The 26,879-nt window shown below is 36.1% G+C and overlaps 1 protein-coding gene and 1 long non-coding RNA gene across 2 annotated transcripts in view; one reads left to right on the forward strand and one right to left on the reverse strand.

Moving 5' to 3' along the window:
- Window positions 1-20,254: 20,254 nt before the first annotated feature.
- BCAR3 (BCAR3 adaptor protein, NSP family member) overlaps window positions 20,255-26,879 on the forward strand; it is an 82,645-nt gene continuing 76,020 nt past the window's right edge. The window contains exon 1 of the mRNA XM_082054008.1: window positions 20,255-20,348. The gene's annotated coding sequence lies outside the window, so the exon portion shown is untranslated. The remainder of the gene's footprint in view (window positions 20,349-26,879) is intronic.
- Window positions 22,281-26,879, reverse strand: part of LOC309440409 — a 79,406-nt gene continuing 74,807 nt past the window's right edge. Inside the window, exon 4 of the long non-coding RNA XR_014184194.1 lies at window positions 22,281-22,466. This is a non-coding gene — a long non-coding RNA (uncharacterized lncRNA). The remainder of the gene's footprint in view (window positions 22,467-26,879) is intronic.

Consider the following 26,879-nt stretch of genomic DNA (forward strand, 5'->3'; position numbering starts at 1 on the left):
ATCAGCCTTTTGAGGTCTAGCATAAACAAATATGACATTGAGTGTCCATATGGCAGGAATTAATTTTCTCACATAGAATAATTCCTGCTAAGAGCCATATCAAAATAGACAGTGTTACTCAGAGGGACCATTCAGGGAGTGTCTAGGTATCTCGTGCGTCTCCCTGGGCATGGAGGTGAGGTGGACACCTTGTGGGAGGTAGACTCTGGCTAAGGAGCTGACTGAGGAAAAGGAGCTGTGAGAGGAGGTGAGCAGACTCAGTTCCATCAGGGAAGAAATAAGAGATCAACGAGAAATCAATGCCAAGATGGAGAGGTCTGGAGCCATTTTATTTCTGACAAAATAAGTCTCCTCTCCCTGCAGAGGTGCAATTGCAGAACAAGTGTGGTGCCCTGCGAAGAGGTGGGGGTGAACAAGGACCAGGGAGGATCAGGGAGGCATCAGAGCCAGCTGAGCCTGATCAAGAAGAAGTGTAAAAGACAGCTGATTGGTATTGGTGATTCCCATCTGTAGGGAATGGAAGCACCCATCTGCTGCCCTGATGTGATGTTTTGGGATGTTTGCTGAGTACTGGAGCTTGCATCCAGGATACTGCAGAGAGACTGTCAAGGCATGTCTAGTCCTCAGACTTTTGCCCCTTGCTGTGTGTCTGATGAGAACCAAGGACGTATCAGGAGGGTCTGTGAAGCTCTGGGGCTGAGGGTGAAGGTTACAGGGGCCCAGGTGTCTGTTCAGTCATTTTAGTGAGCAGAAGAGGTTTGGATGGGAGTTAGTACATCCTGAGGAAGGGTTATCATAATCTGAAGGGAAGCGATGAGATGGGATCAGTGAAGAGGTGTCCTTGTGATGAGGGAAGATCACTTCCTCTGTGAAAGCAGCACAGTGGGGGGCCTGTCTTAAGTGCCCATATGTAAATGCTTGCAGTGTGGGAAGCAAACAGAAGAAATTGGCAGTTTGTGCACTGTTGGAGAACTAAGATGTCGTTTGGATTGTGAACATTAGAAGTAGCATAGCAGTTACCTGGAATGTATACTTTAATTGTGACTTTCTGTGTTATTTTTACACTTTAGAAATTCAACTTAATGATATCAAATGGTTTCGTAAAACAAGATAGATCGCAGAATCCAGTTGTAGGTAGACTGACTCATGGTTAAGTGACTTGGTCAAATGCAGCTGCCAGTCACTGGCAGAGCGAGGTCAGCTCCCAGTTACCTGTCCAGAGTTCTACTCTATCCTTTTTATTTTCCATCCAGAAAATAGTGTAATGAAGGTGATTATATGATGTAGCTTGTCTAATATTTTCAAAACTGTATATCTGCCAAATTTATTGCTGGTTATAATAGATTATGCTCATTATTTGAGGCAGATTTACTGTCTTGTAGTGGCCAACTTAAAATCGGGCTCATTTGTATTACAGTTGCGAGACTTACCATATGTCGAAGAAAACAGATGTATCTGAGGAACATGAAAACAGTAAAGTTCCCCATACACCAATTAAATTACAGTTTACTCAAGAGTCTTTGTTGGAATGACTACGTAAATAGTCAGCTGCATTGCATACTGGTATATTATAGTATATTACAGTTTGATCAGTGCTTCAAGACCGACAGATGTAAAAAAATATGCTTTGTAAACAGCAAATTTATTTTGGAAGGCATTTAGATATTGTATTATAAGTGAATGCCATGTTGCAATTTTGGGGTCAGCTTAAAAGCAGAACCCTTGAACTGAGATTCTGCACTTCTGTAATCTATCAGTAAAACTTTTTTCTCTGTTTTAACATAGTGGAAGAACATGGAACTAGCAAGTGATTTTACACCTAATCCTTGCTTAATAATTGTTCCATATTCTTCCTTCCAGTTTTTGTCTCATAAAAGCAGTCATTGAAGTTAATGCAACTTATCACCCTGCAGAAGTTACAGTATGAAGAAAAAAAACCCTGCACATCAAAGGCTCTTCTGTGCGGACAGAAAAGCTTCCTTGTGATTTATGTGCAGTTAGCTCTGCCACTCTAAATCAGCAGTTAGTTTTCTTCAGTTCTAGCACTGAAGTGAAATAATGTCCTTTTTTTCTTTTAGGGGGCTTTACTTTTATTTCCAAAATGCTGGTGGGCAGTAAGCATTGACTTGGCAAGCCAAAAATTATTTTCCTGTGTTCAGAATTGTGATATACATTTATATAAGTTTATCTTGGTTTGTTCAAATTAGAAATAGGTACCAGTCATTTCTGGAGCAAAATGAAACAAGCAACTTCCAGAGTCCCTGATATCTGGAAATCATGGGAGTCACTAATAGCAAGATGTCTTATTTTTTTGCCATCACCCTCCATGAAAATAATGTAAATATTATTGGTTTTGCAATGTGTGACTCTAGTTAAATTTGTAAATATTCAAGATTGCAACCACTAGGGTGTGGAATCCAGAAAAATAGTCTGAAAAAGCTGAAAGAAATACCATCACAGCCCCTATCCAAAATTTCAGAGGGATTTGAGTAGACATTCACACTCAGATAGAGGCTCATGGACATTTCAATCAGATTTTGATGCAAGTGGCCTTTATTCAATGAGCTTGCTACAAAATTATCACTTGCTTTTGTTAGTGTTGTGATGACAAGATATTCTATTGTATGCGTAAGTGGGAATATGGCTTCTTAATTTACCTTCAAGCACTAATCCTATTCAAGGGTCATTTGGAAGGGAAATGGGTACTTTTTGTATTTGGTATTAACTGCGGTGTAATTAATATTAGTTACATAGAAGCCTTATGGTTTTTGACTGACAGTTTTACATCTTGTTTTTCAGCAATACAGTTATTTACTAGAGACAGTTGTATGTTTCATGTTACTAATCAGAATGCGAAAAGAGTGAAACAGCATTTGGTGAAAGTGTGAGAAATGGTATCTCCAAGCTGATTGGACAAGTAACATTCACACTGAGTTACAATGGAATAGCAGAACCTGGTAGAGGAGTTATTTTGGAATCCCTGGAAGATGTGTGAGTACAGCAGAAGGGTGAGGTGAACAAAAGAAGGGGCAGAGGAGAAACATAAAGACCTGGGCTATGGAGAACAAAGAGTAATGTTGACAGTGCTAATAAAACTTTGGTAGGGTGTTGGATTTGACTTGAGATTGTTCTTTCAGGGTCCTCACTCCTGCAGTGCAGAATGGGGTTAGAGTGAGTGTGGAGCTAATCCCAATTAGAACTTGAGGAATTCAGTCCCCAACAGCCTGTACTACTTTGCTTCTTTGTAAAATCAGAAATTTAGATTGTTTTGCAACCTCTGTGCTGGTAGAGCTTGTGTGATGTGTATGTAGCATGGGAGTTTACACCTGCAAGCCATATGTAGCTCAACTTTAATATACTTACATAAATTATAAACTTACTAGTTTTCAACTAATGGATTTTAACATGCCTGACATCATACCTCTCTTCCTTCGGGTTATATCTAGAAGCAATCTAGTGACCTGTAGTTTTGCGCCAGGAGATACTGGTTCGATATAGCCCCAGTAAGGAAGACACTCAGACTGTGAAGTATTGCTTAAAATACCATTTATTTGAGCTAACACTGAATAAAAAGTATAGTGTAGATAATTTTGTGTCCTTCTAGGTGCTGAGTTGTGTGTTATCAAAAAGGTCTCAAATCAAAGCCAGGCAGATCCTGTCCATGGAAAGGTCATCTGATGGTTTTGTCTGTTGAGCTCTTACAAGATTTTCTTAAAACAACTCTAGTTCTCATTTCTACTGGCAAACAGAAAGCTGGTTCACTTGAGAACTGTTTGCTGCACTTTTAGATAAAGACAGGGACACACAGATGTAATCACCAGTGCAGAGTGGGAGCTGCCTCTGGGCTCCTCTGTTGCAGCCAGCTTGCTGGCCAAGTTTATCCTGCAGCCAAGGGACATGTGCTGCACAGCACAGGTCTGACAGCCAAGCTGTACATGCAACACTCCTCAATACGGTGATCTTCTGGTTAGGATCAATACACTGTAACTGAAGAAAAAATCACTTGGATAAATATTTGCAAATTGATGCAAAGATACATCTAGGTTTTGAGGGCATAAATGTTTTCAGGGCAGGTATATAACCTAGGTGAGTGGGGAGTGATCCTAACTGAAACTCCTGAGTGGCTTCCGTAATAATAATAGTAATAAATCATGTGATACCTGGAGTAGATAAGTTTACCTCTCCCTGTTAATCTCTTGAGCTCTGGACTGATGGGGGTTATTTTGAGTTTGTGCATAGTTTCACACTGATGTAAACATGTCAGGTATTTTTGTTGTTGTTTGTTTCTTTGTTTTTTGGGTTTTTTTTCCCAGTTTATAAGTAAACTTTTTTGGAATAAATTTTTCATAAGAAGTATTTTGTAAGAAATAGCCAGCAAAACTCTCAGCTGAAAGGAGGTACTTCTGTATTTCATAATGGGTCATTGGCAAAGAGTTGGCACATTTTTCACAAAGAAAAGTAATAACAATAATTAAAAATAAGGTGTGAAAAAGTTCGTTCAACACAGTATACAGCTTCAAAAAAACCCCACAAAAACAAACCCACACAGAAAAAAGAAAAAAACAAACCACAAACCAGCCAAAAAACAAACAAACAAACCAAAACAAAAACTACCAAACAAACAAAAAAAACACACCGAAACACAAAATAAAAAAACCTCACTGCCCAGTTGTTGGCACTGTGATATTCATCAGCTCCTGTCTCCTAGGCAGGTTCCACTGCTTGATTGGACATAGGATGTTTCTAGGTGTGTCTCTTGCCTAGAAGCTTTTGCATTTTAAGAGTACGTAACAGACCATAATAACCTTCTTCTGTGGTAAGAACTGTTGTATGTATATTTATTAATCGGTACTGTCTTATTGTTATGAGCAGTGCTCACTGGTTAGCAACAAATAATCAGGTGTGCTAGCAGATGTTTCCAAACCAGCCTTTTATGGGTTTAAAATTTGGAGAGATCTTAATCTTGGATTTTAATTGTGGCAGTTGTTCCTCAGTATGCTAGTGCTATTTTTTAAAATTTGGAATTAAAAGAAATATGATTATATACTAGTAAGGGGTGTTCTCAAATCCACAGAGAATAAGATTAAAATGCGCTTTGTAATATTTTGAGAGAGAAATGCTTATAATAAGATTTCACATGGTCTGCCTTTTTCATAAAAATTGTATGGTTAATTAGTTTTTAGTTAAATAATACATGAAATCTTTCTTCTCAGGTTGTGTAATGTTCAGGGCAATTTTATTTTTCTCAGACATGTGCATTGTGGGTTTTTTGGTCAATTTCTCGAATTATTTGGAAAAAAAAAATCAGTCTCATTTTAACACATCTTTCCAGGTGCCTTTAAAAAAATCAGGGAGAATCTTGAGGAAAAATACAGGAATATGCTGGATACATTTTTGTTTTGTACTTATAATTTTATGTCAATTTTACTATCAAACAAAAAGATGCAATGATTGCTTTGAGAGGACACAGAGGGATTGAAAATAATAGAAACATACTACATAGACAAGTTTGCATGTAAATGTCTGTGATCTAATACTGTTGGAGTAGAAACGGCTAATAAAAACAGCAGCTGTAATACCCAGTCGGTGTAACATCTGTTTTCCCACTTTTACAGCAGTAGTGCTTAGAGCTCATTTCCCATGACTGTACTTGCTTTTGCTCTTGGAAAAATGTTGCAGTCATGACACAAGCATCAGCTTCTTTGTGGGGGATGATACAGTGAGCCATACTAAAAAGAGGTTTTCACTGTAATGTTGCAGTAATAATTTATTTTTAGCAAATATATAACTGAAAACAAAGAACCTTTTAATGATAAATAACTTATTTTAAGCAAATAGTTTTTTAAGAAGTAACTCTTTCATCCAACTGTGTCAAAAATACAAGGAATTTCAGGCAAAGGTTCTTCCTATTAAGTTACATGGATTTGGTTCTAGTTCTTCTGCATATTTCTCATTTTTGGAGCATCAATTTTGTGCTTTAGAATAGTAAAGTCGTGTTCTTTACATACATCAGGACTGTCTCCACAGTTAGTAACGTTACAGAGTGGATTTTTTTTCTCATAATTTTAACTCTCAGCACCAGTCAACACCAGAGGGTGCTGAAATGCGACACAGTATTCACAAATTCCTAGTAAAATAGTGGTATATACATAATACGCCTTTTCTAAATATTGCTGTTTTGATCTCTCTCAGCCTTTCCTTGTTTGCATGTTCACCACCATGATACTGTAATACCAGAATGCCCCTCGTTCTAGGTTTCCTTATAATGACAGCAACACATTCTTCTCACCAGCGGCTGGCACCGTCAAAGAAAGATTTTCAAGTATGCAGATAAACTTATCTACAACAGCAACTCATGTCATGTCCTTGTCTTGCTTGTCCTGGCTTTACTTCTGTGTGCAGGGGTCAGACTGTGGTTTTTGTAGCTGTATGCCATGCTGTCAGCAAAGGAAGAAGTTACTAAGAACTTTGAAATGCATTAATCATTCTTAGGCAAAACCTCTTGGTGCAATTAATTTTACAGTTCCCTTATTTATGTGATGTTTTTTTCAGGGCTGAAGTGTTTAGGATCTACACGTGTTCCTCTCTTCAACCTAATTTCCTCCAACTCTTGGCAGCTTAGCATACTTCAACACAAGGACAACCAAAATGCAAGTATTATTCTTAGAGGCACTTGCATTTTATGAGCCTAGAAATTTGACTTCAAGAAATTAGATGTTGTGCCTTTGTTCCTTGGATGGGAAAAAATGTAAGATACTCTGACTGAATGACATATATATTTTTATTTTGAAAAGATAAAGAATACTATACCTTATAGTCCCTACTACTGAAGAACCGCAGTGTATTTCTAAAGTTGTTTTTAGTTCATGAACCAGTTAAGGGAAGATACATGTCTCTGGCTAAAGAATATTCTCAGACAGTATTTGTCAGACTTGAGTCAAGGAAAATTGTTCAGCAGTTTACAATCATTATGATGGTGGAGCGGGTTGGTGAATATCCTCTGTGTGCATGTGCATTTGATCAAGTGCTTGTAAAGAAGCAAATGATGCTTTGTGTCTTCCTCTTTGGTCACACTCAGCAATAAACTAAATTCAAATAATAAACTGCTAAGTCTAAAATTCTTGAAAACAACCATTACTTTAATACCTATAGGGTTTATTTCTGCCCTAGCAGCTGGTTGCAATCACCAGTGCAAATGTTTAAAAAATTATCTACATGATTTGTTGCATTAAAAATATGTATCTAAGTGCATTATTGGTTCCTGCGGTAAATTACACCTCCAAATTGTGCAAGGATTGCATCATCCTTTGCACTGGATTATATGATTGGAGTTATAATTAGATTCCAGGCTAAGAACACTTTTTGTCATATAAAAGGCTTTCTGAAAAAGAAAAAAAAAAAGAAAATAATCTAGTCACTGTTGAAATCTTTTCTGTATATCTTTAATGAAAGGCCTCTCATTTTATTTGTTGGAGTAGTGTCATCAGATTAGTGCTGCTTTCTTAAGTGTGTATAATCTAATTTAATTCAAGCATCACAGAATAATTTAAAAAATCAATGTAGCCTAGGTTGTTTTGAAATAAAGAGGGGAGTAGCACATCAGTAAACATCAGTTCATCATGTTTCATTAGCTAATAGGGATTTTCTGAAGCTATTAAGCAGGATCTGAAATAGCAAATTGGATATAGGTGTATTAATTTATGCGGAAATTCCGTTGTGGAAACTTTAAATCCGACTCTGTTTTCCTTTATAGAGACACTACCTTTTTTAAATTAACAGAAATTAGAAAAAAAGTGTGTCTATATATTTTCAGTAGCTCCATCAATAATGTGAAGTGTTTCTTTTAGTCCCCTTCCACCAAGCTATGAAATAAAAAAGATTTATATTTGTCTCCATCTTTAGATCATTTGCAGGAAATAAAAGATCACAAACAACTCAGAAATTTCTTTACATATCAATATATCAAATGCAAATCAAGTGAACTTTGCAGTTAGAGCAGTGACCTTCAACCAGACTCTGAGTCAAGAATTTCTGTTTCCAAGGCTTCTCATTCATGCTGAGTATTTTACTGGCATAATGTATGGATCTTTTGTGGTGTGGTGGTTGCTGGAGGATGAATGAGGGCCCTCTGGTTCATTTATCCTACTCTGAGTTGGGATTTGAACTATGTTGCCAGAAAAGAAAGTTCAATGCTCTCACTTTCAATTCTAATCCCCTCATCCTTTGGCTTGCTATAGCAGCTCCCTGTTGCATGATTATTTTTTCAACTATAGAACCTAGTGGTAGTTTTGGAAAAACAGTAATAATGGAGTGGTTTTGAAAAACAACTAACATTTAGTGAATATTGTATGGTTGTGCTTTTGAAGCTCTTTATCATCATAAATATTTTGTATCTTAGAATGAGAAAAAAAACAATCTATATTTCTAATAATTTAATTCACTTTCTCCATACACTCTCTGTCTTTTTTTCAGTTTGGTTGTTCTCTTTTTGTTTTGTCCCTGTCCCAAACAGGGATTCAGTCAAAAGATGGCATACCAACCGATACAATTCAAGTATGGGATTTTCTTTTAACAACGGGGAGGAAAATTGTTTATTAAGATTTTTATTTTTATTTTTTAATGAAACCTTTTATCTGGCCAAGGGTTGATTTACTTCCAGTGTAATTAACATGTTTACAGACTCTTCCACTAGTAAAACTTCACTATTGCTCATGTCATAGTGGGCCAGGGGGAGGAAGTACACATGGAAAACTCTGGTCATTCTTGTGTGCCAGATTATTCTCTAATCATTCTTTACTGCAGGCTTTTAGATCTTTGTTTTGGTCTGTGCTAGATTCCTATTCTCTATTATCTTTACTCTCTTTACTAACTTCAGCTTAAAATTTTCTTGATATCTTTTCATGTGGCTAGTTTTAGCATCTATTTTTATTCCTCTTTACTGCATCTCACATTTTTCTGCCTGAACCTCTCTTATTAACAAAGAGTTTATTTCCGAGTTTTTGAAAATACTTTTAGACTTCTCTAGAAGTGGAGGATTCTATGAACCCATAAGAGGGAAAGTAAAAAGTAAAAGGACAAGATGGTTTGAGGAGGGGGATAAAATAGCATTGCTTAATTACACCTGGAGAACTACTTCAGAAAAACTGAAAAAAAAAAAATCAGAATTAATCAAAAACAGTTTAGGAAACTTCTCACGTTACTCCATCCATGAAGTTTAGGAACCATCAATAATCTCTAACATGTCAGTGAAGGAAAGATGAGCTCTCAGAGTGATTTTTCATACAGGTACCAGGCAAAAGTCCTCAAGTGCAGTATTCTTGACTGGTATTCCACTGTCTTTCTGAGTATAAGCTCTGTTTATACATCCATGCCCAGCCATGTCATTAGAAATGAAAGCAGAAAATTTCCTTATAATGTTAAATACCTAATGGAAATATATATTCGTATTGCAGCTTAGCATACTTGGGATACCTGAATATAGTCCTCTCACAACTACACAGTACCGTGACGATTATGTTACAGGCTGGTGTACCTTTTTCATTAGATTTCTGAATGTATCAGTTAATGTTAGTATGACTTTTAAGATTAATATAGATACTTGTGCTAATAAACTTCAGGTTTTACAAGGCGATGCTGCCAGCCTTGACACTTGCTTACCCCCTTGTTCCAACAGAGATCAGACGCTCCCCCACAGTGAGCCCGAACTAGGCTCACTTTGAAAGCCTGTCTATTTAAACAAGCCCTCTGGGACAGGAGATGAGCTAGGTTCTGGTTTAGTTTTATTTCGTGGAATAGTGCTGCTGATGTACAAGTCTGTGTTACTTTTGCATGCAGATTTACTATTGTAATGTAAACAGAATGTCTTTGAAATAGGTGGAGTATAAATGACGGAAAATATATCAAAGGAGAATTGCTGTTACTACTGCACAGAGTTGTACATGAGATGTTTGTCTTCTTTTGCTCTTCTAGTGAGAATATGTAAAGCTTCAGATGGATGCCAAAGCAAAGGTTTAATGAGTTAAACTTACGTGCTTACAAGCACTGAAGCACTCCTTTCAGCATAAAATTTGGGATGAGGAGTTTATCTGGTAAATGCAAGATTACTGACATAACACAGTCAAAAGCAAAGTAGTACTGCAGGTGGAAGCCCAGTGTTTCACCTGTAATGCATTGGGATTAACGCAGTCTAAGATACACTTGTGCTGCTGAACAGGTGTTCAGTTATTGGTGCAGATTGAGGGCTTGGGTGAAGCAATCAGTGTTGCTCTGAATCACAGCTGAGTTCTAAATTGTGCTTGAGAATCAAGCATGTACTGCAGCAACATGAATCATCCTGTCTCTGTATTGGTGCTATGTTACTGCAGAAGATTGCTACATAATATGGTGGGGCAAGGCTGCAGAGCCTTCTGATGAAGAGGCTCAATGCACAGCACAGTGTCAATGGAAGCTTGTCGTGAGGAATACTGCAGTACAGAAGTCAGCAGGTAAGGAAAGCTCAGTGGTGATGACTAAGAAATGAATAGAATCCAATCTCAAACCTCCATTTAAAGGTGGTTCGTGGCTTGAATGCAGGAACATTGCATCAAGGAGTAGGAGGGCAACAGGAAGGGACTGGAAAGAAATCCTTTGGGCTATTTGCAGAAAGACCAATAGAGCTGTTGTATAGACAGGCTTGAGGTTTTCTACAACAAAATCAATCAAAAATACTTTGAACAAATTTGAATTGGCATTGCAAGTTTAGACTGGCTCAGCGTTTTGTTACCTACCTGTGGGGTTTTTTATCTGGCTCTATGAATCCTGGCACTGCCTCTGTCTTCAAAGGGAAAAAAAAGAGTTCTTTGTTTAGCAGACTTGCCAAGTGTTCATAAAAAATATGACTGGTAGCATTTTTTCAAGCAAACTCAGTTGATTCAAAGACATTCCTGACTCACCACCCATATTTTCTCCAACTAGAACCCAAGTCTCTTAACATTTCAGCTAGTGTTCAAAGGTATAGTAGAAAAAGAAGCTATTGCTTTTTGCACATATGCTCAGATGCTAGAATTTAGTAAGTAGATTCTCTGTCTGACCCTTACAGGCAGACTGACTTACTAAGGTTGATGAGATTATGACTCATACTGCTCTTTATGGCTGAGGTCCCCATAAAGCAGCTTCTGAACTGTTGCAATTTTTCACCCAAGTTTTAACGATACTCCAACATTTTTTTAATTACTTGTTGTCTCAATGCAAGTTACCTGGTCTTGTGAGTTATAGCCCTAAATGTTGCATATGCAAGGGCATTAAGTTTAGAAGAGGGAGAGCACATCAATCTATAAATGAAAATAGAATTTAGGTTAAAACTACATTTGTTCCAGCTTTGTGCCCAGTGCTCTACAGATCATTCTCATTTAATACAATAGTTTATTTTAATAAGCCTACTTATTTGGACTTGATCCTAAAGGTATTTTCCAAGCTAAATGATTCTATGATTGATTATTGATCATCATCAGAAAATGCACTTTTTTTTTTTTTTTTTAAAGTTCCCTGTGTAATTATGAGTTGATTAAAAATACACAAATCGGCGGGTGACTTTACTTTCTGAGGGGGCGGAATTTACAACTACATTATTTTTCATTTCAGACAAGTTGGTTGTTTCTGTTATTGCATATTATGTAGCTTTATTAAGTGTGTCTGGAGGTAGCAGCTAGTATGTTCTGCTCTAAATCCTTAAACAGTTCTTGTCACTTCATTATCTTTGCTATGTAACCAGACATCATAAGCAGATGTTTTTGCTATTCACTTGCTTTGGAAATAATACCAGCAATTTTTTAACAAAATATAATTTGCTATGATATAGTTTGCTATGTTTTATAAATAAGAAATATTTTTATTTCAAAGTAATTTCATTTACTGTAAAAAGTTGCAAAATAAGCCTTTTATGTTACATGAATTGCCATGGCTTAGCAGGAATGTGTTTTTCCTGTTCTCTTAGATCTTATCATTAGGTATATTTTGTCACTAGGATTCTGTTTGTTGGGTTTGCGAGATTCAGTACATAATTGGAACAGTTATAATCTAAGTAATCAACATTAAATGTTTTGGCTAGTGTTTTTTCCTCTTAATCCATTATTTAATTAAATAGCAGTAGTTTACATTAGGGGCTGCACTTGAGATTGTAAAATAAAAGTCAACAAAAATGAGTGCATGGGTGGCTAGGGAAACATACCAGGCATGGCCTTGCAGCCTGGGGTACCAGACTAATGGGGAGGAGTGGGAGGGAGAGAAAAAGAAGGAAGGAAGAGATTATTCTTGTTGTTAACTACACAGTTCAGAAATTCAGAGCAGCCAAGCAGTAAGAATATGTGTACATGAGAGCAAAGGCAGGTTGCAAAGTAGAAAGGCTCAAGGCTACTAAGCTGTTGCAGAAAAGAAGAAACCAACTCAAATGAATTGAGACTACTAATCCATGTCAACACTAAATCAGCCAGGTTTGCTCAAAGCACCTTTGTCAGTGTCTTAAACTAAAAAGATTGATTTAGCACTGGCGTATGTAAGGAGTGCCAGCACAGTCCTTTCTTTTGTTACACTGCAATAAACTGCAAAATAGGGGCATAATGAAGCACAACTTGAAAAGAGAGCATGTGTTTGTCCATTGGCTATAATTTAGCAAACACACACCTGTGCTCTATTTTGTTATTATTACTTCTGCCAGTTGGATTCTTACCACATCTCATTTGGTAGGTTAAGTAGCACTCAATTCCTAGAGTTATATGGTTGTATGAATATTTCAGCCTTTTAAAAAAGTTATATTATTTGTAGAATAACTTGAAAGAAATAAAAGTTCAAGCACTGGAAGGCAAATGAAAAGCATGTTGTTTTTAAACAAAAAACTGTGGGGCCTGATTCAGGAGTTCTGTGTGTGTAAAGTCAAATATTGTGTATGAGTAGCCTTATTTAAAAAATAAGAAACTCCTACTATTTCCTTCCCATTCTGAAAGACAGAAGAGATGAAGATGTGTCTATTCTATGATAAAACATTTAAGAAACTTATTGCAGTAGTGACTTGTAGTTAAAGAATTTGAGATAGGCTCTTTATTTGAATAGTCCTGGATCTGCACATTTTTAGAAAATGCACAATCTGCACGGGAACAGTTATTTTGTTTTGTTTGCTTTGCTTTGTAAAAGAGGACCATTTCACATATCCTGTTTAGTATTTCACCATGCAAACAGTAGACTTGGTGCAATGGAAGTTAGTTACTTCTGGGATGAAGTGGTTGAGGAGTTGAAAGTGGCAGGACTAGAATGTTTTAAATTGGATTAGTCTAAAGTGAAATTTAAGCTTGGAATCACAGCTGTAATTTCATTTTCTCTTTATCCCCTCTGCCCCCAGAGAGCTTAGCATGCCAGCTTTAACTGGATTTCTGATTACATGGCATATGCATTTGCAGCCTGTTACTGTTGGGTGCATTACAGGCCCTGGTTGTTCAAGCTGAGAAGCAGCTGTGGAGCCTTTTTAACAGTGCATGCTTACTCAAGTTCAGCATGGCACTTAAGCTGTTTGGATTGTCTTCAGGTCTAGGTAGAATGAATTCCCACCTAGCTACAAAAGGCCACATAGACATACAGAAAGAGGAAAGACTTGCTAGATTGTAGTGACCAACACTTCCTGTTGAAGTGCTTGATGATCTTAGTTCTATCTATTTATTAAACTAGAGTCTGCATCACATAAATGCTGTTACAATTAGCCCTAGTCTTCAAAATATCTGCTAAGTTGCATGTACTGATTAAATTTGGAGATTTGTACTAGTCTTTTCTGGTGAAATGCTATGTTCATTAATACTTGATCATTTGATTGGTGTCAAATCACCTGCCAGGGCAAATCTGAGATGCATCAAGCATGAACATTTACCATTTCTGTCAATCAATAAGCATACACAGTACACTCTTCATGTTTACTTTAGGCCAGTAGCGGGAGGATGGACAATAACCAGTCTGGGCATAGAGCTGGGGAATTGCCAATATGCTGGATCAAGTATTGTTGAAGTCTGCAAGAGCAAAGTGACACTTTCAGAATTCCTGGAACTAATTTGCACTAGTGGAGCAGGTTTGTGCCAGATGAAATGCAACATCTGCATGGAATCAGACGAGGAGTATATCAGTCTCTTCGTAAGTCTCACTTATAAAAGTGTCGTAAGAACGTAAGTACACAGGGATACTTATTACCCCAGGATATCACCACAGCTGTTGGTAGTTCATTGTGTAAAGATTTTCAGGGATTTTGCTTGTCTCTATGTCTTTGTTTTAAATAGTTTTTGATTTTGTTGTTTAGTTTTCTCTGCACATACTGTCTTTTAAGCTTATTTATACTTTTGCTACCCAAATATCTGTGACAGCATGTTCCCCATTGAATAAGATTGTATGAAAGACTGCTGCTTCTGTTTTAGAGCTTCTGCTTAGTAATTAAAAATATGTTGATGTTATGAATTGGAGAAAGTTGCACTGCTGCTACATAAAGAAGGTAAATGAAGGGTGGTTAGTCTATGCCTTCCATAAGCAATACATAAAGAATCATGAACCACTGTCTTAGTTTTTTCTTTTAAGCTACTGGTGATAGGTACTGGCTTCTTACCAACTGAAAATACCTCGTTTGAAGTCTGTCAGAAGAATAAAGTAACTCAGTGTTTGTGGTATTATTTGTGAAATGTCTGGAAAACAGAACTGTATCACAAGGAGAAAAACACATAAGTATATTCCATATAACTGAATTATTCTGACACAATAATCTGAGTAGATATTAAGGCACACACTTTAATTGGCTGTGAATGGCAATCTGCAGTGTGGTTGCTGAGTTGCTAAGTCAGTATGTATTTAAGTCTTGATTGGTATTTTGTAGACTCTTTATGTAAACATTGGCCAGAACAGCATATACAGGTCAAGTAATTTTCTGTGTTTGTTTCTCTGTAGTCTGTGATAGATTTGCTAAATGTTGGACTGAACTAAAAATCCAGGTTAGAAGTGACACTTCAGTGCCTAGCCTGCTAACAGTATTTATGCTGATGGTTTCTTTTCAGCATATTTGGTATCCTTAAGTCCTTCACAACAGTTTGACAAAATTAACAAAACAAAACAAAAAACACACACAAAAACAACAACCAACAACAAAACAACCCTTTGATTGTGATAGCTAAAGAATGATTTGAACAAGGAAACGTGAAGAAAGTCATGGATTAAAATAAATTAATTAGAGTATTGATAGTCTGCTTGGTACATTGCATGATACTGCATATTCCTACGAGCTCTGTCTGCTAGGAGCTATTATTGTAAAAAGCACTCCTCTAGGTTCAAGCTTAACAGCATGTGTAATGTCTGTGACAGTTTGAGCCCTTGGAGATGGAATTGGTTGAACAGAGTAGTCTATTCAGATGAATGCAGGGGGTTCATTCACATGGAAATCATTCCTGGCACAGTGGATATGAGTTGGTATGAGTGAAAGAGGAAACAAAAAGGAGCCACAGAGGGCTGAGCTGCCAGCACCACTGAATCAGCAGAGTTTCATTGCTCACAATAAATGTAAGTTACTTTACATCACATCAGTCTTACCCAAAATTTTGAGAAGTAGTGGTGAGACATAGTTCTACCGTAAAAGATTAATTTGAAACCTCATTTTCTTGTAGGTGTATAAATAAACCATGTTATGCCATTATAGCAGCAAACTTTAAACTGATTTTCATCTTCCTTAAAAGCTCATAGGTGTTTTTGTATGGTACTGAAAAATTGAATCAGTCTTTTATAGTTTAAATCGGTAAAGAGGGCAGGAAAAATGCAGAGCTAGCCAGTACCAGCAAAAGCCTGGTATTATACCTAGGAAATCTGTATTTTTCTGAATTTTGCTGTGTCAGACATGCTCCCACTAGGAGGAGTTGTCACCATATGCTGTAACAGTATCAGACTTGCGCTTTAATTATTTAACTCATTTGATGGAAAATGCAATTAGTTGTAGTTGCAATGTGAAATATCTACAAAGTTCACCTATATCTGACTGGCTTGTTGTATATACTGCAAACTGGTATCAATATAAAAAGAAGCTTGCAGCTTATGTTTGACAAAGCTGCAAACTTATGTTTGTCAATTGCATTTAGGGCAAAAATTGAGTACATTTCCTAGAGACTACAATTTATTTTGAATTTCCTGTTTTTCATAGAATGTTTTGAAAACTTGAGAATTTCAGAGTGTTAAATTATGTTTTAATAGTCACAGTTAAGGGAAAAGCTCAAAATGAAATGTCAGGATGTTTGGAAAGCCCAAGAAAGAGGCAAGAGGGAGAAAAGTTAAATATGCACATACCCACTTTTCAAAAATTACAATGAAGCTAATTTGACAAAACCATAGCTGAATTAAGAATCTGGTCTTACATGTCACTTACCTTGTATATGGAGTATATCAAGCCAACAGCAGCAGCATCTTTTGATAATTCTGAGATATTGTGATAGAGGATAGAAAAAAATAATTACATGTGTAGTAAAACATTGCATTATGAACAGTTGGATTTAAAAGCTACATATAAACCACCTATCTCTATGCTTTTACTATGCTTTTTACTTCAAATATGTCCCATTACATATGACTGCAAGTGAGCATGTTCTTAAGATAAAAAACACTCTGAAAGTAAAAGCTAAGTTCAGTTCAGTAGATCAGAGTGCAACCTAGGAACCTCCCATTATTACCATTTGATAACTTTTTGGCAGCAACTTCATTTCATAAAAGCCTCTGAACAGCTGGTGTACAGAAACAGAACTGTACAAACTTAAGCTGGATTTGATGTCAAAAAACTGAATTTGTATAAATTATGTGGGTAGTACTGCAAGACCTTCAAAATAAGGATTTCAAAATACTATAACTTCACTCTTGAGTTTTTCAAGTAATAATGGAAGAAAAAGTTTGACTGAATAAATATGAGCAACTCATGGAGTAACCATGGTTTTACCACATAAAAATCTGGTGACCTGACTTAAACCTATGATGGTCTCTTTATTGCAGGAAACCTGAGATGTACAGGAAGTGACAGTGTTTGGAACAGGTTAATAAAACATAGATCTTTTATTGCCCTCTAATACATGCTGTCATTTTATAGTTTTGTTTCCTTCCTTGCTCTGGAAAAAAGGATATTAATTTATCAATGGGAGAAATATATGTGCTCACATCTGCCACACACCTTGCCGGTGTGTTTATAATCATATTTTGGATGTTAAAAATGTTGGAATTGCCTGCCCTAAGCAAGAGTTGAATCTATTCTCAGAAAAAAATAGTGTAAAAGTAGAAGAATAATAAGAAACTCCCTCTGCATAAAACCAATTCTCATAATGATGTATTTAGGGTCTTACACTTTATTTTGTAGTTTCATTTTACTCTTAAACTTGACCAGGCTCTGAATATATCTTGTGTTCTGACCACTAGGTTGTACCCTGCATCCGATTAAGTGTAATATTGGTTAAATAAGAGGTGTTTGAGTTAATGTTTCTGTTACCTTTCTTCACCAAAACTACTGCTAGCAGAAGGATCAGAAAGGCAATTAGTTATCTTGTGGGAGAAAGGAGGTTTTTTTTTTTTTCCTTCAGCTGTAGAAACAATTTTCTTATTAAAAAAGTAGGGAAAAATATACACAGATGTCAACAAAGACTTAATAGCACATAAAAGCATGCCGTAAAATAACCAGGTTCAGAGGTATAAATGCAGTATATTTGAAAACAATGCATCTTGTATCTCTAAGTATCTTCTCATGTAAGGTTAATGTCATTTTCTGCTTGCACTTGAATTTCCTTTGGTATGAGGGTTTGGAGACAGGGAGATTAAGAGTGGTTTTTTGGTTTGTTTTTTGTTAGTTGGTTGGGTTTTTTCATTTGCTATAAATTAATAACAGAGCAAATTCAGCTGGCCAAGTAAGATTAGATAGCCTCTGTTTATCACTATATTGTTTAAAGAGAATGTTGCTTTGTGGAAATTCTGGGATTCCTTTCATGCTTATTGCAGAATTTCTCTTAAGTGTGGTGACGTTCCACCAATTCTTCGAGGTATTTTTTTAATTGTCATGTACTAGCATGAAAGCTAAATATTCAAAATTAAATATAACATTTGTAGTCTTAAAAATATAATCCTAGTAACGTTGTTAAACAGTTTTGAAAACAAGTTCCTTTATGACAACAAAATTAAAGTCTGACAGAATGCGAAGTGTATGAACCAGAGAAGTCCACAGTTTTACTTATGCCCTAGCCAACTGTGTTTTCCTTTTATGTCTCTGAAAATCATATGCCTTTCATGCTGACCATCTGGCAATCTGAGAGTACCTGTTTAAACCACACCAGTAAATGAAAGATTTCAGTGGCTGAGCTTGTCCTTGCCTCACACAAGAATGTTCTCTGTGGCTTTAAAATTCTTCAAATAAATTCTTTTGTGGTGTGTCCATTAAGTGTTGAGATTTTCTGATTGATGTTACTCCACAAGGTGCTCTTAATTACTGCAATACCACCATTGTTTAGTTGTATACTGTCATCAATAGCTTGCAATATTTTCACAATAATGAAAAACCTGCAATAACGCAGAGTATTCCAGTGGAGGATAGAGGGATTTCACAACATGATTTGCAAATTAGTGAGTTTGTTCTTTAACAGATGATGAAGTGATATATCCAGGATTACAACTTCTGCAATGTAATGGTGTATGTGTATCTGAAGTAACTATGTTGACTTGTTTCCAAGGTTGACCACTGAGGCAAAATTAATAGTGGCTTCCAAAACAATGTCTGGTCCAAAACATTGTGTGTCTTACTAATGGTACTTGTTCTAATTTAAATACCTTTAAAATATTTCTAGGAATGTATTGTACTTTAACACAGGTAATACCGCTACTGTGGCCTGCCTTTCTGCAGGGCGGTATTTTTGGTTTTGCAATTTGTATTTAAAAAAAAAAAAAAGCTTCAGGACTTTTCTACTTTTCCAAGAATTATAAAAATGCTAAACAGCTTTCTCTATCTGATAGAAAGCAACAATGGCTCTTTGGTAACCATAACATGTCAGCCTTTGGACAGCTTCTTGTCACATGTTTAGAGTAGACAGATGTGCTGGAACAAGTGGTTTGTGGCTGGAAGGTCATAATTCCAGTTGGTTGATACAGAACTAATGAGCAAGTACTTTGCCTGGATTATAGATGTGAGGAAAATCTTCAAATAAAAAAAAAAAAAGTATCAAAAATACATTATTAAAGACACTACGTGTCTTAACATGAGAGTTTCCTGCTTATGGCATCAGTGCTCTGATGGGAAATGTTCGGGTCCCAAGTTACAGATTTAGAGTTGGGCATCCTTGAATTTACTTAGGATATGCTCAAACTTGCAAATGGAAATCTCTTCACAGACTCAGCAATTCTTTGAAGGCTTAAGTTTTTGTTTATGTGGATCTTATGTAACTGCTTACATGGATCAGTAACGCTGGGAGAGTATTTTATGTGTCTGTCTTTTGACTCCCCTGTGTCTACCATGTGTCCATCTTAATGTCTATCTCCTATTTCATTTTAGCCACTGGAAAAAAGTAACAAAAAGTATTTTTATTTACACATACCTCACATTCAGGTGACATCATGATAGGGATCAAATGGTAAAAAATCTCTAAGTTGCCTTTGTCATAGATACACTCCATAACTGGTAGACTTCTAGCTCTGTTCGCACCTTGGACAAACACCCACCACAGAATCTTTTTTGTTTTGACTGTATTCCAAAATATGCAGTTTCATTCACTTCCTTCATATGCCTACAGATAACACTGTTTTTTTTGCTGTTCCTCTTCTTTTTGTACATTTAGTCATACGTGTTACGTGTGTGAGAACAATGTCATCATCACTGAATAAACATATTGAGGAATGTTCTCTTTGATTAAAAGGCTGAGTGTTTTTAATTTATAGTGCAGTATTGAGTGACTCTGATTCATCTTCTAAAAGATGCTGTGAGAGCTAAACAAAATACAGCCTTCAACATTCCCTGTTTATATGAGGATTGCAATGAAACAATGAAATAAATGTAATAATCTTAATGCATAGATAACTACCACATTAACTACCTACTGGCAAGCGGCCAAGAAAGTATTAATCTCTTTGGCCATAATGGTTGAACTTCCATGCTATTAAGTGCCTTCTGAGATGTTCAGTCATTTAACATTCCTAAGCAATAGTATTTGTAATTGGGCTTTGGTTTTGTTTTTCAGAGTCAAAGGCACTGTGAGATGAGGGGCTAGATAATGAGGGATCTATTCATTTCTAACTGGCTGACCCAACTTGGTCTTGCAGAATATTGCTTGCTCTTCGAACAATATGATGGTGCAGAGGTAAGAACTGGCTTTTTAAATTAAATTCTTGAGAAAACATCAAGCAAGGTGGTACAATGCAAGTGATTAATGTTCTATGATATGATGTTAGAGCAAAAAATCCAAAGGCTGATAGTTTGCTTTTGTCTTAGGAAAGGGGAAAAATAAAACAAATGTCTTTTGTAACTGTGTACTAAAACTCATAGAGAAATAGAGTCACTGGCGATCTAGATAAAATGAACATTTTACTGTTTCCAACACTGCTTGTCCTATATTAGTCTTGGCTGTCTCAGATTTTAATAAATGGGCATGTTCATCAGAGCAAGAATACACAGATGACTTTTGTTCTGCAAAAGTTAACAAGTTTCTTTCTTAAAATTCAGAACTAGATAAAATATACACTTATGTGCCAATTGTTATATGAAATTGTTTCTAGGTAAATGGATACTATGTGGCTTAAGAATAATCTTCTCTATTGAGCAAATACTACATTACAGAAGAACCTTATATCAGTCATCTTGAATATCCCTAGAAATTTATTTAGAAATTTGTAGGAAGCCTATTTCCCACAGGTCTTACTTGACCAAAATTTCTTTTTTATTGTCAGTTTGTTGTTTTCAGTTCCTATAATCCATGTACAAATTTATTGACGCTTCTGTAATATTTAATCAGGTAAATGCTGCTTTGACATGCTTTAATTATGTCTCATCGTATTGCTAACTATTTCAGACAATAGATGTAAAAAATATAACTGAATATTCTCATCAACTCAAAATATTATTGGATTCACTTTTAAACAATTCCCCCCCCTCTTCTTTTTGTAACTAATAAAAGTTTTGTGAAGTGGCAGTAAAGTTTATTTAAAACTGGCTTTTGTGTCACATTTGTGCTGCTTGTATACCGGAGTTCTTCATGAGTGTCATAGTAATCTCACAATCCAAGCAAAATAAGAATAAGAGGTTTTTAAATATGAGTTTTTCACAGGGTGAGGGAAAAGGAAGGCATTTTCTACTTTCCCAAATGAACTCAGTCAGTAAGACTTAGAAGCACACTGGAAAACGTTATTATATGACTCACACTGCCATTATAACACAGAAGACAGTAATACAGAACCATGGGAAAGCTGTTTGGACAGTCAGAAAACAAAAAATAAACCTGCAGCAAAGACAGTTTACAGCTTACCAAGCCTGGAACTTGCCTGTAAAAAGTTTTTGCTGAAGTGCAAAACTTAAAAATAGGCTTAGTGCATCATTCTGGATAAAATGAACGTTTTTTTAAGTTCAAGGCCATGAGTCAGAGTTTCAGTTCTGCAATATCTGTAGATTACAAGTGTTATATAATTTCTTAGGTCCTCAACCAAACTGAATATTTTTCTGAAACAAAATTTTAATTTGAGAAAATGCCTGGCTTCCCCAACCTCGCATACTTACTAACCTGTTTAATACTAGCCATACACTTAAGAACCATGTAGAACCAAGCTTCTAAGTTCCTGAAAGTCTAAGTAATTGCCTTTGATGTCTTTTACTTTTAAAAATAATTACTAATAACTATTTACACTGGAGTTTTTATCTCTGCAGTAGAAGGTATGATTATATCCATTTTGCTGAGGACAGTGATGCACAGATTCTTGAATTAAATTGTTGTTAGTTAAGTAATAAATTCATGGCAGTAGAAGACAGAGTTCTTGGGTTTCAGTCAACTGATCCAGCCAGTTCTTAAGGCAGAGTAGAAAGTGCTTAAGATCTTGAATGAAGAAAGCAACCTTCAAGGCAGGAGACTCTTCTCCCTGACAAATAAAATCTGCACGTTTTACTGTTGTCTGCTGCAAAATTCAACAAGTTCTTTAAAGCTACTAAAAAAAAAAACCACAAAACACAAACAAAACAACAAACAAATAAAAAACTGTTTAGCACTGGAGTTAACACCAACCTATTTTGTGTTCCTTCTTACAAGCTTTTTGCTAAAGCTTGAAGAGCAGGGATTGCATTTGCACTTCTTTTTGTGTGTTTTTTCTTGGAGGATGTTCTTGGGGATTGAGGGGAAGAAGTAGAAGCTTCTGTCACTGCTGCCAAAGCTGAAAAATCCTTTCTACTGCAAAGCGAATTCATCATTAGTACCAATTTTTGCATTTGGGTCAACCTAGAAAGGGGTAAAGTAAGAGTAATTATTCAGAACTCTTCTTTCATGTAATTAGGTACATATGAAGTATCATTTGATAAACACTTAGTATAATATTTTCAGGCACAGCTAAATTTCTCTAACACATTTTGAAATTGTTATAGCTAGTGACATAAAAAATTGAGGTTTTCAGCAACTAGAGGACTACTCAGACTAAATCAAAGGTTTTACTTTGAAAGAAAGGTTTTAAAATGACGATTTCAAAATCAGTGGATCACTTAGAGCAGAAATTCTGTGTCCATTGTCTTATTTACGCAGTGAAGCAATGTGATTTAGTATTTTAGGGTCCTAGCCCTGACCTGTCAAATCCCCATCAGAAAAGGCCACTTTTAGTAATATGACTTGCCAGCAACAAAATTGGGTACATCCTATGGATTTCTGTTTATCTGATTTACAGGGTATTTCACAAAGATGGACCCAGTTTCAAAGCAGTATGTTTCACGATGGCAGTTACACAAAAATGTATATCTAGCAGTAATCCTGAGAAACTCTATGCCCCGCCCTTTCAAGTGGTAAGAGTTTCATTCATGGGTGGTTGGTGATTGCAGAGATATAGTGATTTCAAATTGGGTCCATCTTTTTGAAACACCCTGTACAGAACAGTAAAAATAAATCAATTTCACCATAAATTTTCTGCTTTGGATGTGTTTTGATTTTGCTCCAAAACATATCATCATCAAATGAAATGTACATATAAATTAACATCAAATTGAACATTTGTACTGACTTCCAAGTAATGCCTTGAGTTATTCAGCAGCTTATTTTGAAAATAAAAAAGTAATGATTTTGTGGCAAGAAAGGGGAATAAATGAGAACAATTCAGGTTTGATTACCCAAATGCACTATTTGGAAATTCATGTTTTTCAAAACAGTCTCACAGCCCATGTTATCTATTAGTGAATATCCTCTTGCATATCCAAAACCTTACTTTCCGATATTATGATGTCCCTCACTTCACTCGGAGATTTATCTTCCTTCATTAGCTTAATTGCAATTGGCATACTAGCTCTTTTGATTTTTGTTGTTCAACGTAGTCATAGTTCTCTTGACCAATTTTGCTTTGAGAAAAAAATTAGAGAGGATGAGTTGGTATTTTAAAAGAAAAATTGTTCATCCCTTCAGTGACATAGCTTATCACAACAAAGGGGCTTCATGTAACACATGAATATGCTTATATTTGCTGTTACATAGCTTACAGTATCAGAAACAGAAAACCTATCTGAAATAAATTTGAATTCTGCTGGACTAGTCCATCCTGCAGAAGTTGATCTTAGAAAAATGAGAATTGAAAATCAAGTCCACTGAAAACACATCATTTCCAGCATCCTGCTGCTTCAGGAGGTAGAAAAATAGAGATGTGAGATTTCCATGCTGTCTCCTGTCATCTAAGAGAATGAGTTAAGGCAACCCAAGCTTTCCTGTCACAAGGAGATTATAAACTGATGTGCCGATTCAGCCTAGGATACTGCTCTGGATTCGGATCACAAGGGCACTTCACATCGACAGTCACATTAATGTTTTGGCAGGGTTTTCAATAATAGTATAATCTGTACTTTTTTTAGAAGTTGTCATTCAGAAAAAGCTCCACTTTTATTTCACTTTCTATTGCTCTCACAGTCTTAAGCTTAAAAAGCTCCAGTGATGTTAGCAGACCATAACTGATGGAAGAATTGTGTCATTAATGTCTTCCTTGCTTGGAAAGATCATATCAAAAGGTCTAAACCAAGGTGGTTTGTGTATATGTCACCTCATCTCTAGTGAGAGGAGAGGAAGAGTACTTATGCAGACAGTTTCGACCCTCATTTTCCACTGCGGACTTTGCTATGAATTCAGACTTGATCACATCTTTTGTTGCTTTTGTGATGCTTTTGTCCATTCAGTATCAAAATTCAACTCAAGTTCGTGAGAACTGGAACAAGCCCTGTAAGACATTCTGAGTGGAAGGATATAGTGAGATATTACTCAACTATGACTTATTGTACAGGGTATTTTGAGAACAGTTAACAGGATATGGATATTATGCAGTCTGCCCAAAAAATTCTAAAGGTCACTGCTTTTACAAATTTAATGGAAAGCAGTGATTTACTTGGCTAACATTCGTTTCTACCCTGTCTTGGTTAAAATAAAAAGACTTTTGGAGCATGGGTAAAAATCGAATATGCATAAATTGTGTTTAGTTACTTTAACTTTTCAGGAGAAACTAGAACTGGTTGTGTACAAGTAGATCAGTGTATTTTCTCAATGCTTGCTGAGGAGTTCAGATTTGGTTTAACAGTTACATAGCTTCTACAGTTCTTTGGTTTAACTTTCTTAAAATATGAATATAAATATGATGTATTTGTAACTGCTACTGTGAACAGATTAGGAAATTATTCATGTTGATTACTGCAGTGTGAAACTAGATGTATTTCAATCAGAGTCTGTATTCATGTGGTTTTGGAAATGCATTTTGTAATTTCCAGGTGCTGGAGTGAGGAATATATTACAGTTCCTAATGTAACATTATTTGAGAGGAAAGGACTGTTCAAACTGTCATTCATATGGTGAATTAATTTATAGATAGTTATGTAACATTTCAAATAACTCAATGGAATATTCTGAATTCTGTTAATATAGATTCAACTATTAATACAGATTCAACAACTATAGATTATTTGGCTTCATATGTGTTAAGCTAAATCTGATCTTGCTGTACTGCTGATTATTTCAGTGAATTTGACTCAAACTTTTTCTCTCCAAAGTAGAGCGTATATATTTGTTGATCTCTGGACATTTATCTTGCAAGGAGACAGCATGATGCCATTTGTTTATTTTTATTTGGCAGTGAAGTGCTAGAATTCTGTAAGCTAAGTTCAAGTAAAAGTAGTGGTGGTTAATATTTCTATGGGCATTTATCTTGGTGAGCAGTGTTTCTGTTCATTCTCTGGTTTTGGCTAATGAAAGCAATTAAATGTATAGTTGAATTATGTGCTTGGAAAAAAAAGAGCTGAATTGCTTTCTGAGTTGTCCTGTTTACACCAGGATATTTACATCCTAGATAGCTTTACCTATTGTATTAAAGAATTCTGGGAAGGCTGCAAAACAGATCGGTTCATTCAGTCATACATGAGTGCAGACTGTTTTGTTTTCACAGTAGGGACTAATGGTTGTTATCTAGTCTCCAGCCTATTATGACATGGTTTTGTTTTGTGTCTGTCTTTGACAGAGTGCTGTGTCTAGGAGCAAAGTGCCTAATCAGTTACACTGAAATGCTTGTTTTCCAGCACTGACCTGTACTGAAGTCAGACATTAGAAAAAACATTTAAAAAAAAGTGTTAAATAAATACCAGTGTACTTACTAGCACAGAGCAAAGGCTATATTATTCTGTTTGCTGTTATTCTGAGTGTTAAACAACAGTGTTTTATTTGTTGCTGGTTCAACGGTTTGCAGACAGTGCTTGATGTGATAAGTCACTTTAATATGTAAGCATTTTCACAAGGTTAATTTTATAGGACTAAACATTTATTTGTACAGGGAAGCTAAGTTTTGGGAAAAAATAGTCAAAATGCTTTCTATTTTCTAAAATGATAACTGGTTCTGAAACTACTTTGAACAGAACTTGTCTCACTACACTAAGATTTGGATTCATCCTGTCTAACTGTTTAGGCTGAGTTTCCACGGTTGTTAATACCAAGATGCATTGACATAATGACCAGCAACACATTTGACCTGGATTAAATGTGTGCACATGATCACCTATCTGTTGAATTAGGCAGAGTACACAATACGAAGTTCACTGCCTTTACGCTTCTATGTTATCTTTATGCCAGCCAATGGTAGGGAAGTGATTAGAGTAACTCGTTTGACATGAGTAGCATTAGCTAATCAGTAGAAAAATAACCATTCAAAATTGTTAAACCACTTCAGTCTAGCAGAATTAATTTTATAGTGGATTGGTGCTTTGAATAATGGAGCCCTGATATTTTTCATCTGTATTAGAAAACTGACGGGCTGCTGTGGCACTGACTCTTGACCTTAATTGAAGCTGGGGTTCCAAAATGCCAGCTTAAGCAGTCTGTGCCCTCTTCAGCTTTCCTTTAGCTGCTTTGTCATGTCTCTGCATCATTCCTTTTGTTGTCAGTAAAAGTATCCTGCAGCTGCATGGGGACCCCATTGAGAAATGTATCTGACTGAAAAACAACTCTTTTCCCTCCAATTCATCCAGAACAAGTACCACTTCACTGTTCCGTTGCACCAACACATGTAGAAGTATGAATGGCCAAGGAAGAGACAGCAGAGCTGAGCCCTGGTGCCTGAAACAGCCACGCTGCCTGAAGGGAAACCACAGCTGAAGGTGTTGTGGAGTCATTCTGTGCTCACTCTAGGCATTAGAA

Source organism: Streptopelia decaocto (genome assembly GCF_964273445.1).
Source record: "Streptopelia decaocto genome assembly, chromosome: 5".
Classification (NCBI taxonomy): Eukaryota; Metazoa; Chordata; class Aves; order Columbiformes; family Columbidae; genus Streptopelia; species Streptopelia decaocto.